At 34.5% G+C, this 13,764-nt stretch overlaps 1 protein-coding gene across 1 annotated transcript in view; it reads right to left on the bottom strand.

The window, feature by feature from the left end:
* LOC148956213 (uncharacterized) overlaps positions 1-9,366 on the bottom strand; it is a 29,476-nt gene extending 20,110 nt beyond the window's left edge. The window contains exon 1 of the mRNA XM_089098349.1: positions 9,273-9,366. The gene's annotated coding sequence lies outside the window, so the exon portion shown is untranslated. The remainder of the gene's footprint in view (positions 1-9,272) is intronic.
* Positions 9,367-13,764: the final 4,398 nt, after the last annotated feature.

Raw genomic sequence — 13,764 nt, 5'->3', positions numbered from 1 at the left:
ACAGAAAATAGTGACAAAAATATATATAAACAAGTGTTTGCTTTTTCTCCGCCCCTTCCCTCCCCTGCAAAAATCCTGGGTACAGCCTTGGTCACCACCTATACGGCAATTGCAACTTTTTTTTAACTGAGGTTCTTAGCTTGGGATAGACTTGTACCTTTTGAAAACTGAGTAACCTAAGCATGGATCCCCGTAAATGGTGCTGTAGTCCAATATTAGTATCCTTCTTGAGTGTTTTACACTTGATATATTTAAGTGACATTGGATTATCTTTCAGGGAGCTTTTAAGAGGCTCTAATCAAGACATTTGTCTGAAACGTAGGAATCAAAATCCAAGACCTTCAGCATAAATAATTGATATGAAACAGGGGTTCCCTTTGCCTTGAATTGGCGGTTTCTAGTTTTTCGATTTTTCATGTTTACTCATAAATATGGAAGGCTTTCCAAAAAACTGAATTTCAAACTCCATCACTCAGGTTTTATTTTGTTTTTGGTAATTCCATGATCTTGCAGTGTTATATAACTGCAGTTGAAATCCTTACAATGGCTAATCAAACATTCGTAGTAGCAACTGTAAGTAAGGAGCAACTTGTGCTAACAGTATCCAGAACTCTAAAACAGTGTTTTGACAGTGTTTTGAAAATAAAATATCTGTAAAAAATAGAAATGTTTAACTCATCAAGCATGAAGCTTCTTACCAGAAGTTACGGGCCTGAGTTAATTTGCCTAACAGATGATAAGGAGGGTGGACACCACCAGAAAGGAGAGTGATCTTCGTGAAAATTCCACCATTTTATACGAAATTCAGCTTATTCACCTTGCTACAGAAATGTCAAGTCCTTATCCACAAAAAATGGAAATTAAAAAAAAAATTTTCTGAAAATGATAATCACGGATGCATTTCTATTGGTTTTGCTTTTTTGTTTCCATTTTTAAGAGAGATCTTGTCGAAATGATAATCCTAGAGAAATGGAATAGGGCTCATTCAAAAGAAAAATTGAAAGTTCTAGTGCTTTTCGTAAGTCGTAAAAGAGATTGCCACAGCAAGTCAGCATTTTTTTTGCTATTTTGTGGCAAAAAACAACAATTCAAAACCAAAAATGGCCAAAATACTATCTAGTAAAAAAAAAATGCAAGACAGCGAATCGGTTCAGAATTGTTGAAAAATTTTATACTGAGCATCCCAGTTTTGGAGGGTCTAGTGCCGGGAGGTAATGCCTTCGTTCCTATAGATATATCCAGTTCATACAAATAGAAACGGTGTTGGGTGTATTCCCCCAAAATAATTCCACCTGGAAAATCCTTCCCCTCAGAAAACTTACCCCTTGAAAAATCCTCCCCCCCACGGAAATGCACCCCACAAGCAAAATTGAGCAGTCAAAGAAAGTATGACAAATAATAATAATGAAGAAAAGAAGGAATTTTGGAATATACTACATATATTCCAAATACAGGCAGAATATATGATGTAGAATGTCCTATAGTATTTATTTTTACATCATTATCTATTTTAATTTTGAGTTGTGTTTTGGCGGTGGAGTTATCGTATTAGGGTAAGACTAGGGTGAAAAAAAATAATTTGGAAATATGAAATTAGGGCAACTGTAGAAGAGTTGCCGTATACTGGAATTTCACAGAAATAACAGGCTAGGACTAAGAAGTACGAGTAATTACTTCCCGCAGACTTGGTCTGGTACTGACCACGGACGTTATTAGCCCACGCCTGCCGACAAGTATAGTACATGAAACTAGTTCCCGTTACTCCTTGCGATCGAGAACGCCCCCGCTAGGCGTACATCAGAAGGTTTTCCTGTCTTAAGTGTCTTTACTTGTATGGACTAAAAGACTTTTCAGGAACGAATGCTTAACCATAGAGCATTACTTTCTCCAAAACTGGAAAGCTCAACTTGTATGTTTTGACATTTCTAAATCACAGAAATTATATTGGTAGCGACTTTGTCCACCATGGGGCAAAATTGCGGATTTTTCCCACAAAATGGCAGAAAATTCCACTTTCCCCTGGCAAAATTTTGTTGGTCACCTTAAAAGGGCTCTAGAACTTTTAATTTTTGTTTGATTGTGCTCTCTCCTGATTTTCTAGGACCATCGGTCCGATACAATGACCTCTGCGAAAAAATGAACAACAAGAACAAAATAAATAAGCGTGCATCAGGTATCTTTCCTCTGGGTGAAAAAAAATATGCAAAATTCCATAGTTTTGTAGACAGGAGTAAGAAACGCCGACAGTAAAGTTCTCTGATAAGCTAAACCTAATGGTCTGGTTTTGGTTAAGATCCCTTGCCTTTTATGAAACTTTTCCCCGATTTTTGAATCAGGCAAATTTTCTCAGGGTCGTAACATTTGATATATAATATTAAACTTAATGAACCCTACATATTTGGTATCAAACAGTTCGTGGTAACGAACTGTAAGTAAGGAGCGACCCGGCTCAATGGTAACCGAAACTCTAGAAAACAGGTTTTTGATACCAAATGATACATCAGAAGAATCAGATTTCAATGCTGATTTCAAATATATAACTTTCACCAAGTTTAGTGCTACCCATCAAAAGTTCATCAGAAAATCACACCATCATATTCAGCGTATCAGAGAACCCTACTGTACAGGTTTCAAGCTCCTATCTACAAAAATGTGGAATTTTGCATTTTTTGCCAGAAGAAAGATCACGGATGCGTGTTTATTTGTTTATTTTTTTTGTTTTTTTCCCAGGGGTTATCATATCGACCCAATAGTCCTAGAATATTGTGGGAGGGCTCACTGGAATGGAAATTAAAAGCTCTAGTGCGCTTTTTAAGTGACCCAAAAAAATGGAGGGAAACTAGGCCCCCTCCCACGCTCATTTTTTTCCCAAAGTCACCTTATCAAAACTTTGATATAGCCATTTGGTTCAACATGGTCTAAAAAATGATAAATATGTCTTTTAGGATGACTTAATCCCCCGAAGTCCCCAGGGGGAGGGCTAAAAGTTATGAACTTTACCCAATGTTAACATATAGTATTGGTTATTGGGAAGTATACAGAAGTTTTCAGGAGGGTTTTTTTCTGGTAGTGGGGGGGGGGGTCGGGGGGTATGTTGGAGGATCTGTTTATGAAGGAAGTTTTCATGGGGGAAGGGAAAATGCCATGAAGGGGGCTGCCGGACTTGCCAGCATTATTTATTGGTTATTGGAAAGTATACAGACATTTTCAGGAAGGATTTTTTTCTGGGGGGGGGGGGCTAAAGGAGGGGGTTACTCGGGAGAATATTTCCATGGAGGATGTTTCCTTGGGGTAAAGGACATTTCTATGAGGGGGGTGCCGGATTTTCAAGCATTATTTAAAAAAAGATCAGAAATTAAATAATAAAAACAAGTTTTTTCAGCTGAAAGTAAGGAGCAACATTAGAACCTAAAACGAACAGAAATTATAACGTATGTGAGGGGGTTCTCCCCCAATTCAATACCTCACTCTTTACGCTACAGTTTTTTTTAGCGCTTTCAAAATAGCTATCTATTCTAATTAAACGGCCTTTTTGATTCATGGTTTTGTTAATTAAATTTTTTTTTAACTTTTAGAGTAAAGAGCATGGTATTGACTAAGGGCCCTCATATATGTAATAACATATATGTAATAAACATCAGATAAAAAAAAACAAGCGATACAGCTCAATAGTAATCGAAACTTTTAAAAACGGAATTTTGATGTCAATAAATATATCAAAAGAATGTGTTTATAATGCTGATTCTAAATATATAAATTTTATTAAGTTTAGTATTACTGATCAAAGGCTACGACCCTGAGAAAATTTTCCTGATTTTATAAAGAGGGGGAAACATCCCCTACAAGTGAAAGAATTTTAATGAAAATCACACCGTCAGATTCAGCGTATCAGAAAACCCTATTACATAGGTTTCAAGCTCATATCTGCAAAAATCTGCAACTTTGTATTTTTTGCCAGAAGAAACATATACGAATATAGAAGTTAGTTACGTAAGTTAATTTGTAAATTACGCCATAACCAAATTTAGAGATATCCATTTAGCAAAAGAAAATTTAAATTTTTATGTAAATTTTGTTTACTTATTCAATGACGGTGAACCAAAATAAATGCTGCATTAACTAAAAAACGATCAGAAATTAAATAAAAAAACAAGTTTTTTAAACTGAAAGTAAGGAGCGACATTAAAACTTAAAACGAATAGAAATTATTCCGTATATGGAAGGGGCTGTCCCCTCCTCAACGCCTCGCTCTTTACGCTAAAGTTTGACTCTGTCTCACAACTTTATTTTTTAAAACAATAAAAAACTTTAGCGTAAAGAGCGAAGCGTTGAGGAGGGGACAGCCCCTTCCATATGCGGAATAATTTCTGTTCGTTTTAAGTTTTAATGTCGCTCCTTACTTTCAGTTTAAAAACTTGTTTTTTTTATTTAATCAGCATAAAAAGCCGGTTCCTCTTGATACTTGAATTATTATCAAAATTCCGTTTTTTAGAGTTTCGGTTGCTATTGGTTCGAGTATCTCCCTAGTTACTGTTTGTTACCACGCACCACAGTAGATATAATATAGACAGAATATAGTCTATAAACTGTGCCACGCACTATAAGATTCTACATCGTACATTTTAGATGTGTGAATATATATTCAAAATCGCTTCTACTTTAGTTAAAACTTTATTTAGCTAATTTGATGTATTTTAAGCTTTATAAAATTATGTACAATTGTGTATAATTGCATATCAGCTATGATGCAGGAGAACCAGTGGACATTTCTGAGGGTTGAGGGACGTTGCCTGAAACCTCAAAAAGTGCATTTTTAGGTTAATTTCTTACTTTTAGTGAACTGTAAAATAAAAATAGAAGAAGGGTTGCTAATTGGGGGTAGAATTTGATTCTAGGGTTAGTTTTGGACCAAGATTGGGGTGGCAAAGAAGCATGCGCAGCTGCGTTGGTCTTAGGTGGCTTGGTACTGCAGTAAGATGTTAGTAGTGGTAATATTAGTAACAGTGGTAGTAAACGAAGAGGAGAGAGGGGGGTTATCCCTAAGAAAACTATTTATTCAAAAACCTTTATTTGACAACCGTGAAAAGAATTACCCTAATATTCATTTTTTTGATATTTTAGGCCGCCCTCTCCCCTTCTAAGAAATATGTAAATAGCTGTACTTTCACAAAGATGATTATCATTCTCGGCACATTGTTTTTAATGTTAGATTTGAATATAAGAAAGGGGGTTGAAGCAGGGTGTGGTTTAACATTTGGTTTAACATTTGGGTGTGGTTAAACATTTAAGAGGTCCTTGAATCGATTAGTTTGTTACAAAATTGTATACAAAAAGCGAAAATTGTCAGTAGAAACCGAAACCTGATAAAATAAAGTTTATTAAAATATATCCAAAACATAATCCATGTTTATGCTGAGCCTAAATACACCAAATTAAATCATTTTTTGCTGCTCAGCAAAAGCTACTAATATATGGAAATTTGCTTAAACTTAGAAATCGACATTGAATTCCCCTAGAAATTCGAGTTTTGACCAAAATTATGTAATGAAAATCCGCATATATGAGATCCCTATAGCCGCTATCAACAAATCAGAAAGCTCTTATTTTATGGAGAAGGATGGTTACGCATATGTGTTTTCCCCTGGAGAGACTGTATCAGAACAGTAGTCATAGATTATTGAAAGGCGGCTCATTCCCATTAAATTTAAATTTGTTTGTTTTAGTGTTTGTTTTTAACACATCCTTCCAGCATCAGAGGACACAATGGATTCCCATAAAACATTCGGCCCTAAACAGATATGCAGTCAATTAAAAAATGAGCAGTTGTACCTGTAGACCCTTTATCCAATAAAACTAACAGTTGCAGCGCATTGTATTGTTGCATACCATCTATCAAGATGTGAACCAACCAATTCTTTTATGGGGAGGGGGGCATATAAGGCCCTAAAAAAGCATTGAAGACTCATAATTTTAAATTTTCTATGACATCTGCTTCAGAAGAACTGAATGAACATTCGGTTGAATGCGGATTTAATCACAGATCTTCTATGTATATATATATATATATATATATATATATATATATATATATATATATATATATATATATATATATATATATATATGTATGCGCGCGCGCGCGCGCGCGTATATATATATATATATATATATATATATATATATATATATATATATATATATATATATATATATATATATATATATATATATATATATATATATATATATATATATATATATATATATATATATATATATATATATATATATATATATATATATATATATATATATATGCATATATATATATATATATATATATATATATATATATATATATATATATATATATATATATATATATATATATATATATATATATATATATATATATATATATTCATTCGCCCCTCCCAGACCTCTAAATTTTTTTCATAAATCATCTGTTGACTGAAATTAGAAACCCCTTAAGGTTGAAAGCCTTGAGTATAAGTAGAAGAAGTTTCAAACACAATTTGTTTGTTGACAGATCAGTCGATTTCCTTCTTATAGAGAAACTAATCTCTGTTTGTTAATGTCGATGTTTACTTTCATTTGACAAAAGGTTTTTTTTTTTACTCGGTAATTTTTTAAAAGACCATTTAAAATTTGACACAAACTACCTGCCTCTAAAGGAGAACAAAAGTTCAATCGTACTAATGAGTACTTTCATTGATCATAGGGTTAAGGACGTTTAAGGAGAATGGTTGCAATATAAGTCTTCGGTAGGAGGGAGCACAAAAAATCTCCTTCACTATAGGCAAATCACTCACCAGCCAGTTATAAAGTAGTATAATGTTTCAAAATTAATTAACCTATTTTAAGCGTAGATTAATCGAAGCAGTTTTCAAAGGCAAAGGCATACACTTAATTTGAACCGTGACAGTTATTCAAGCATAAATTGTTTATCAAAATGGAAACTAGTATATGACGACAAATGCTACCATCTGCTACTGCTAGTGTATTTGAGAGTTCTGCATAGTTATTAATAGGCAAAACCTGTCTACATTACCTAGATTTTGTAATCAGCCTCCCACCTATTATTGAAATAGGGATTAGATTTTTTATCTCTTGAAAACCAATGAATACGGGTCAAAATAAAAACTGCTAAGAAGTTTAGAGGTGACTGCTTTACACCATGACATAGTTTCCAAGTTTGTTCAGTTTATTGTCTTAGCCAAGACTTCTCTTGAGGAAACCGAAATTGCTACAATGCTATCCAAAAAAACTAGTTTATTCAGAGCCCCCTCCCCAGCCCTTATTAATACGGAGTTCCTTGCCCCACTGGAGGATCCAGGGAGCGGGGGTCCTGAGCCCCCAATATATTTTCTGGTGCCCTCTTTCTCTGTTTTTCTTTCCTTTTTTACTCTTTTTTTAGAATAAATTTATCAATTTGGCCGATTATTGTCACCTTTGTCACATTGCCCTCCGCTGCCTTCCAATATTTTGCTAATTGGTACCCTTGTCACATCCCCCCCCCTCGCCCAAAATTTTGCTCTCGATCGGCCCCTGCTTTGCCAAGCCCAAATATAGGAAAGGAGGCTAAGGATAATCAAGATGTATCCTTAGTTTACGAATAATATACCTTTTGGATGCTATTTTTTTATTAAATGAGACCCCCATAAAATAAACGTTTCCGTTAGCCTGCCTATTCCTGATTTGAAACAAATTCTAGTTTCTATTTTGTGTTCACGAAAAAAATTGAAAAGGCTGTTAAGTGATGACCTAGTAAGAGCTAGTTATCACCTGACAATATAGGCGTCATCAGAGTAGAAAGAGCTTAAAGGAAGTAAAACTCTATATGTCTAGAATCCATAAAACGACAAGAATTCTCCAAGAATTTATAACAGCTTAAGATTTTCCTTCGGTTACATCCCCGCCCCAACTCCTGAAACAAATTATTGCAGATTCTGTAAACATGATTAATTGGTGCAGGGCAAAAAACTTAAGCTACACTTTTTACATTTTTGGGTGAAATACCCGACTTGCAACTTTATTTGTAGTATGTATCACAAATCAATTGCAGGGACCGTATTGCAAGAACACTAATTATTTTTCCAATACATGGGCTGAATTTCAGAAGTGCCGAACTCACCACGGCTCGCAGGCTCCATGCGATCCGAAAGGCTATGAGCAAGTTCAACAAGCGATAAAAAAAAAAAAAATCTAAATTGTGAAATTCTAGATTGTGTACTTGTGATCAGTCGTTAAAGTTACAGTGTAGGCCAATACAAGTCAAAACAATTCTTTGTATGTGTCCCTTAAAAAAAAACTTTGTTCAATGCTGGGATAAAAAGCAGGACTTCGCTAAATCGGGCTGGAAGAGGTCATATGAAAACCTTTAAAAGAAGTGGGGACCAGGAAGGAGTAATTAGTGAAGCTGAGAGTACAGTGGGGTACGCAGTTGTATTAACCTAAAGTGAATTAGTGCTGCAATGAATTGTTAGTTGTAGTAGTAGTAGTAGTAGTAGTAGTAGTAGTAATAGCAGTAGTAGTACTAGTAATAGCAGTAGCAGTAGTAGCAGAAAACCCAAACCGTCGGATATCTTTACTCTAGTCTATTCCCGTTTTTTAACTGGAGATAATTTTAGCTTTTTCTGTGTATTCTGTGAGGCATGTTCCATAGCCAAATAGTAGCAGTAGTAGCAGCAGAACACCCAAAAAGTCGGATATCTTTACTCTAGTCTATTTCCGTTTTTTAACCGGAGTTAAGTTTAGCTTTATCTGTGCATTCTGTGAAGCCTGTTCCATAGTCAAAAACCTAGAAAAGTTATTGCACCACCAGATCGATATTTTCTTGATATCTGGCTTTGGGTCTTCGTCCGAAAGCCTCATATTTCTGGTTATAATACTTTTTTCAAAAGATTACTTTTCTTTCCTTGAAATATACGTAGGAGAACAATAGCAAACCTCCAAATGGTATCACTACTTTGACTGTATTTAAGCATAAAAATATACAAGTTTCGTGCCCCCTGTGGACACAAACCTTCATACAAGGGGATTTTCATACCCTTAAGATTTTGAAAAAGACTTTCCAGAAAAATGTGGGAATACGAAAAAAGTTTCAAAACATTTAACCCCTTTTACAAATATCTTTTGAAGCCTCTGCCCCCCCCCCATCCGTAAGCAATTGTATCTGCACGAAAGAAATTGATCAGAAGAATCTTTTATAAATAATTAAATTTAACTTCGTTTAGTGTTGAAGAAAATACCTTAGTTATAATATAATATAATCCAGTAAGTAGGGTAAGTCGTTCGTCGCACTAGACTGAAAAACGAATGTGAGACAATTTTAAATCGCGTGTGAATATAACTAGTCACTGGCTTTCACGCATATATAACGGTTAAACTATAGTTTCATTAATGCAGGGAGGAGCTTAAATAAAAAAAGCTAAAATCATTGAGTTTTATCTGCACTTCTTGAAAGATAAAAGACAGGGATTTAGAATTGTACTTTCACAAATAGACCTACATAAATAGATCACTTCATTATGGACAAAAATCAAAAAATAAAATAAACAAGTTTTTTCGATTGAAAGTTAGGAGCAATACTAAAACTTAAAACGAGCAGAAATTATTATGTAGAAGCTTTTTCTACAAGTACTTAAAAACTTTAGCGTAAAGAGCAAGGTTTTGAAGGGGAGCAACCCCCCTCATATACGTAATAGTTTCTGTTCGTTTAAAGTTTTAATGCTGCTCCTTACTGTCAGTTGGAAAAACTTGTTTTTGTTATTTAATGAAATAAAAGGAACAAACTTTTCTTTCAAATACAAAAGCACAACAGCTTTGAATAAAATGGAAAACAAACTGAAGTTCAAACTTTGAACTTTTCTCTTAGAAACATTCCTTTCTCGAGTGTTCATCAGTTTATTGGATTGCTTGCACTATCCATGTTAAAATACGAATTTCTTTGGTTTTTGGGTGGGGACTGTGTACCTCCGGCTAGAGTTTCGACCATGGCAATTTCAATGGTATACTTTTTATTTCGATTCAATGCCATTTTTGAGGGGTTTTGGGCTTTTTCCGAAAAAAGGGAAATTTGCTTTTGTGCTAAGATTAATGTTGAAATTTAATGGAGGTAATAATTAACATTGCTGAATCAGCATCAAGTAATTTTTTCACAGAATGCTTTTTTTCTAAAAAAGCGTTTTTTTTTTATTTTCGGTTACTATAGGCCAAGATTTGTTCTTTACTAGGTTGCAGCTGCTGATGCATCCATGGTGTCTAAAATTAGTTGAATACAAACACTGATATACACTCACTAGAGCCACCTGTTCTACTGACTTGTACTATAAAGCCCTTACCAATTCTTTACAAACTGCCCAACCTTACTCATTTTGTTCTAAGATCTAAGGTAACAGCACTACAAGCTCCTGGCTCCGTTTTGGACCAGCTTCAAAGTTAATATTGAGCTACATGTTTTCAATCTCTGGAGGATGTATTGTAGTTAGACTAGAGCTTCTTCTTAGCTGAAAAAGCATTACTTACGAGCTAGCTAAAAAAAAAAAAAAAAGTATCACATGCACTTTCTTGATCCAACTTCTCAGGGTCATCCATATCAGACGCGGTATTAGCAATATCCTCATCCATGACATCAGGTAGATGATCTTCGTGTGCATCAATCTCTTGGTCTCTACTTCAGGCTTCTTCCAGTTCATCATCATTGTCATCAGATTCACATTCAACAGCTTGTTCTACATCAATTTCTCCACAGAACTTGAGAGCATTGGTTACACACAAGTGAAGGAGGGAACCAAAGGATGAAGATGTTTTAATGCCCCCAAGGTAGCAAGCTTTAACAATAGCGTAAACGCAAGCACTTGGTTAAACGAAACAAAAACATAAAACAGGTAAAAGAAGCAAACAGAAACGGAAAAATAACAGGTTAACAAAAAAAAAACAGAAAAGAAACAGGTCCGACAAAAACACATGTCCTGTTTCTATTCTTTTTTTTTGGAAAAAACAGAAACAGAAACAGGTTAGACAAAAAACAGAAACAGAAATAACAACAGAAACAGTGCCGATGCTTACTGGAGAATTTTCTTGGACGCCTTCGATACCTCTGAAGGCACAGGAGGATCTAAGGTCTGTGATAAGGTAAATTTCAACGGACCGTAATTTAACGATAATTGTTTATTTATTAATTTTTTTTTAAGCCAAACTGTTTCGGTGATGGCCATTGAATAAAGAATAAGCCGCATACATTTCAAACGAAATAATAAATAATAGAAGTTTTGAACCAATATAAACATTAAAATGATTTAATTGGACTCTATATAATAGGCCTATTAAATAAAAAAAACAAGTTTTTTTTAGCTGAAAGTAAGGAACGACGTTAAAACTTAAAACGAACAGAAATTATTCCGTATATGAAAGGGGCTGCCCCCTCCTCAACGCCTCGCTCTTTAAGCTAAAGTTTTTTATTGTTTAAAAAAAATAGGAGTTGTGAGAAAGTCAAACTTTAGCGTAAAGAACGAGGCGTTGAGGATCGGACAGCCCCTTTAATATACGGAATAAATTCTGTTCGTTTTAAGTTTTAACGTCATTCCTTACTTTCAGTTAAAAAAACTTGTTTTTTTTTTTTTAATTTTTGAACGTATTTGAATTAATGAAGGTTTTGATTTTGGCTCACCATTCATGAATAATTAAATCGAAATTTTCATATTAATTTTACTTTTATTCGGTTAAATGGCTTTCTCGAAAGTTGTTTAATTTTATTTACGAGCGTTTTTACTAGTAATAAATATAGGTAACTTACGAGTCAGCTTACGTAACGAACTTCTAAATTTATATATTTTTATGCGTATATTAGGGGTTCGCCCCCTATTCAATACCTTGCTCTTTAAGCTAAAGATTCAATTTTGTTCCAAATCCTTAAAAATGACCCCTTAATCACAAAGGCCGTTAATGAGAATAAATAGCTCTTATGAAAGTACTAAAAAAGTTTTGGCTTAAAGATCGAGGTATTGACTAACGGGTGAACCCAATCATGTAGCTAATATTTTCTGTTCGTTTTAAGTTTTGATGTTGCTCCTTACTTTCAGTTGAAAAACTTGTTTTTTTTATTTAATTTCTGATTTTTTTAAAATAATGATGGGAAATCCGGCGCCCCCTTCATAGCAATGTCCCTACCCCCATGAAAACTTCCTTCATGGAAAGATCCTCCCATATAACCCTCGAACCACCCCATCCCCCACCTCCCAGAAAAAATCCCCCTGAAAACGTCTGTATACTTCCCAATAACCAATACTATATGTTAACATTGGGTAAAATTCATAACTTTCAGCCCTCCCTCCGGCGGCTTCGAGGGATTAAGTCATCCTAAAAGAAATAGTTATAATATTTTCGACCATGCTGAACAAAATGTCTATCTCAAAATTTTGATCGGGTGACTTTGGAAAAAAAATGAGCGTGGGAGGGGGCCTAGTTGCCCTCCGTTTTTTTGGTCACTTTGAAAAGGGCACTAGAACTTTTAATTTCCGTTCCAATTTGAGTTTCCGTTCCTCGCACGATATTCTAGGACCACTGGGTCGATACGATCACCCCTGGGAAAAAAAACAAAAAAAAAAAACAAACAAACAAATAAACACGCATCCCTGATGTTTATTCTGGCAAAAAATGGAAAATTCCCCATTTTTGTAGATAGCTGCTTGAAACCTCTACAAAAGGGTTTTCTGATACGCTGAATATGATGGTCTGATTTTCATTAAGGTTCTATAATTTTTAGGGGGTCTTTCCCCCTTTTTCTAAAATCAGACAAATTTTCTCAGGCATGTAACTTTTGATGGGTAAACACTAAACTTGATGAAACTTATATATTTGAAATCAGCATTAAAATATGATTCTTTCGATGTATCTATTGGTATCAAAATTCCGTTTTTTAGAGTTTCGGTTACCATTGAGCCGGGTCGTTTCTTACTTACAGTTCGTTACCACGAACTGTTTGATTTAGGGTACAATCTGTAGAATTTAGATTTAAAATTTTTTAAACAAAATTTGATTTTCTACTACATAATTGTTATTTAGGTTCAGTTGTATAAACATACAAATAGAAAGTGCTTAGACCTTTGTTTCCTCTGATAATTATTGTGGCAATGGCATATTTACAGGAGCTTAGTCAATGTAAAAAGTGCATTTTCCGTGTATAAATACCCCTAGTTCACTGAAAGGAGGAACTGTGAGTAAAACTCTTTTTTTATGATAAAATTAATTAGCATTAATTATAAAGATTTTTTGAACATTTAATTATTAAAGGTAGGCTATATATTCTGTTTCAAAGCCATATCCCGTGCAGCTTCTTAAAAAATTCATATACTCTATCTTACAAAATATCCCATAATTTTACCAGATATATTTAGTAAGTTTATATTGTACATTAAAGGAAAAAACTTTTTTAAGCCAGCGCTTAAATAATGGCATCGACTGGGGGGCACGTGCCCTTCCTCCTATATTTTACTCTCCCCTAGATTTTGAAAAATATCTTCTGTTGGTATTTTCATTGAAAAATGCCTTTTTTGGTACTTTAATTGAAAACTTAAAAGCGAGAAATTTGCCAACCCCCTTCAATTTTGAAAATGAGTCTGCCCCCTCCCCATAAATTTTCCTGAATTGACAACACTGCCTTTAAATACTCTTTGAGGGTTCTAGGCGTTTACCCCCGTCAATTAATCCCCCCCCGGAAAATACCCCTTCAGAAAATACCCC

Source organism: Artemia sp. Qi Xiang Cuo, chromosome 1 (assembly GCF_049724085.1).
Source record: "Artemia sp. Qi Xiang Cuo chromosome 1, ASM4972408v1, whole genome shotgun sequence".
NCBI lineage: Eukaryota > Metazoa > Arthropoda > Branchiopoda > Anostraca > Artemiidae > Artemia > Artemia sp. Qi Xiang Cuo.
This window is presented reverse-complemented; position numbering and strand designations above follow the sequence as displayed.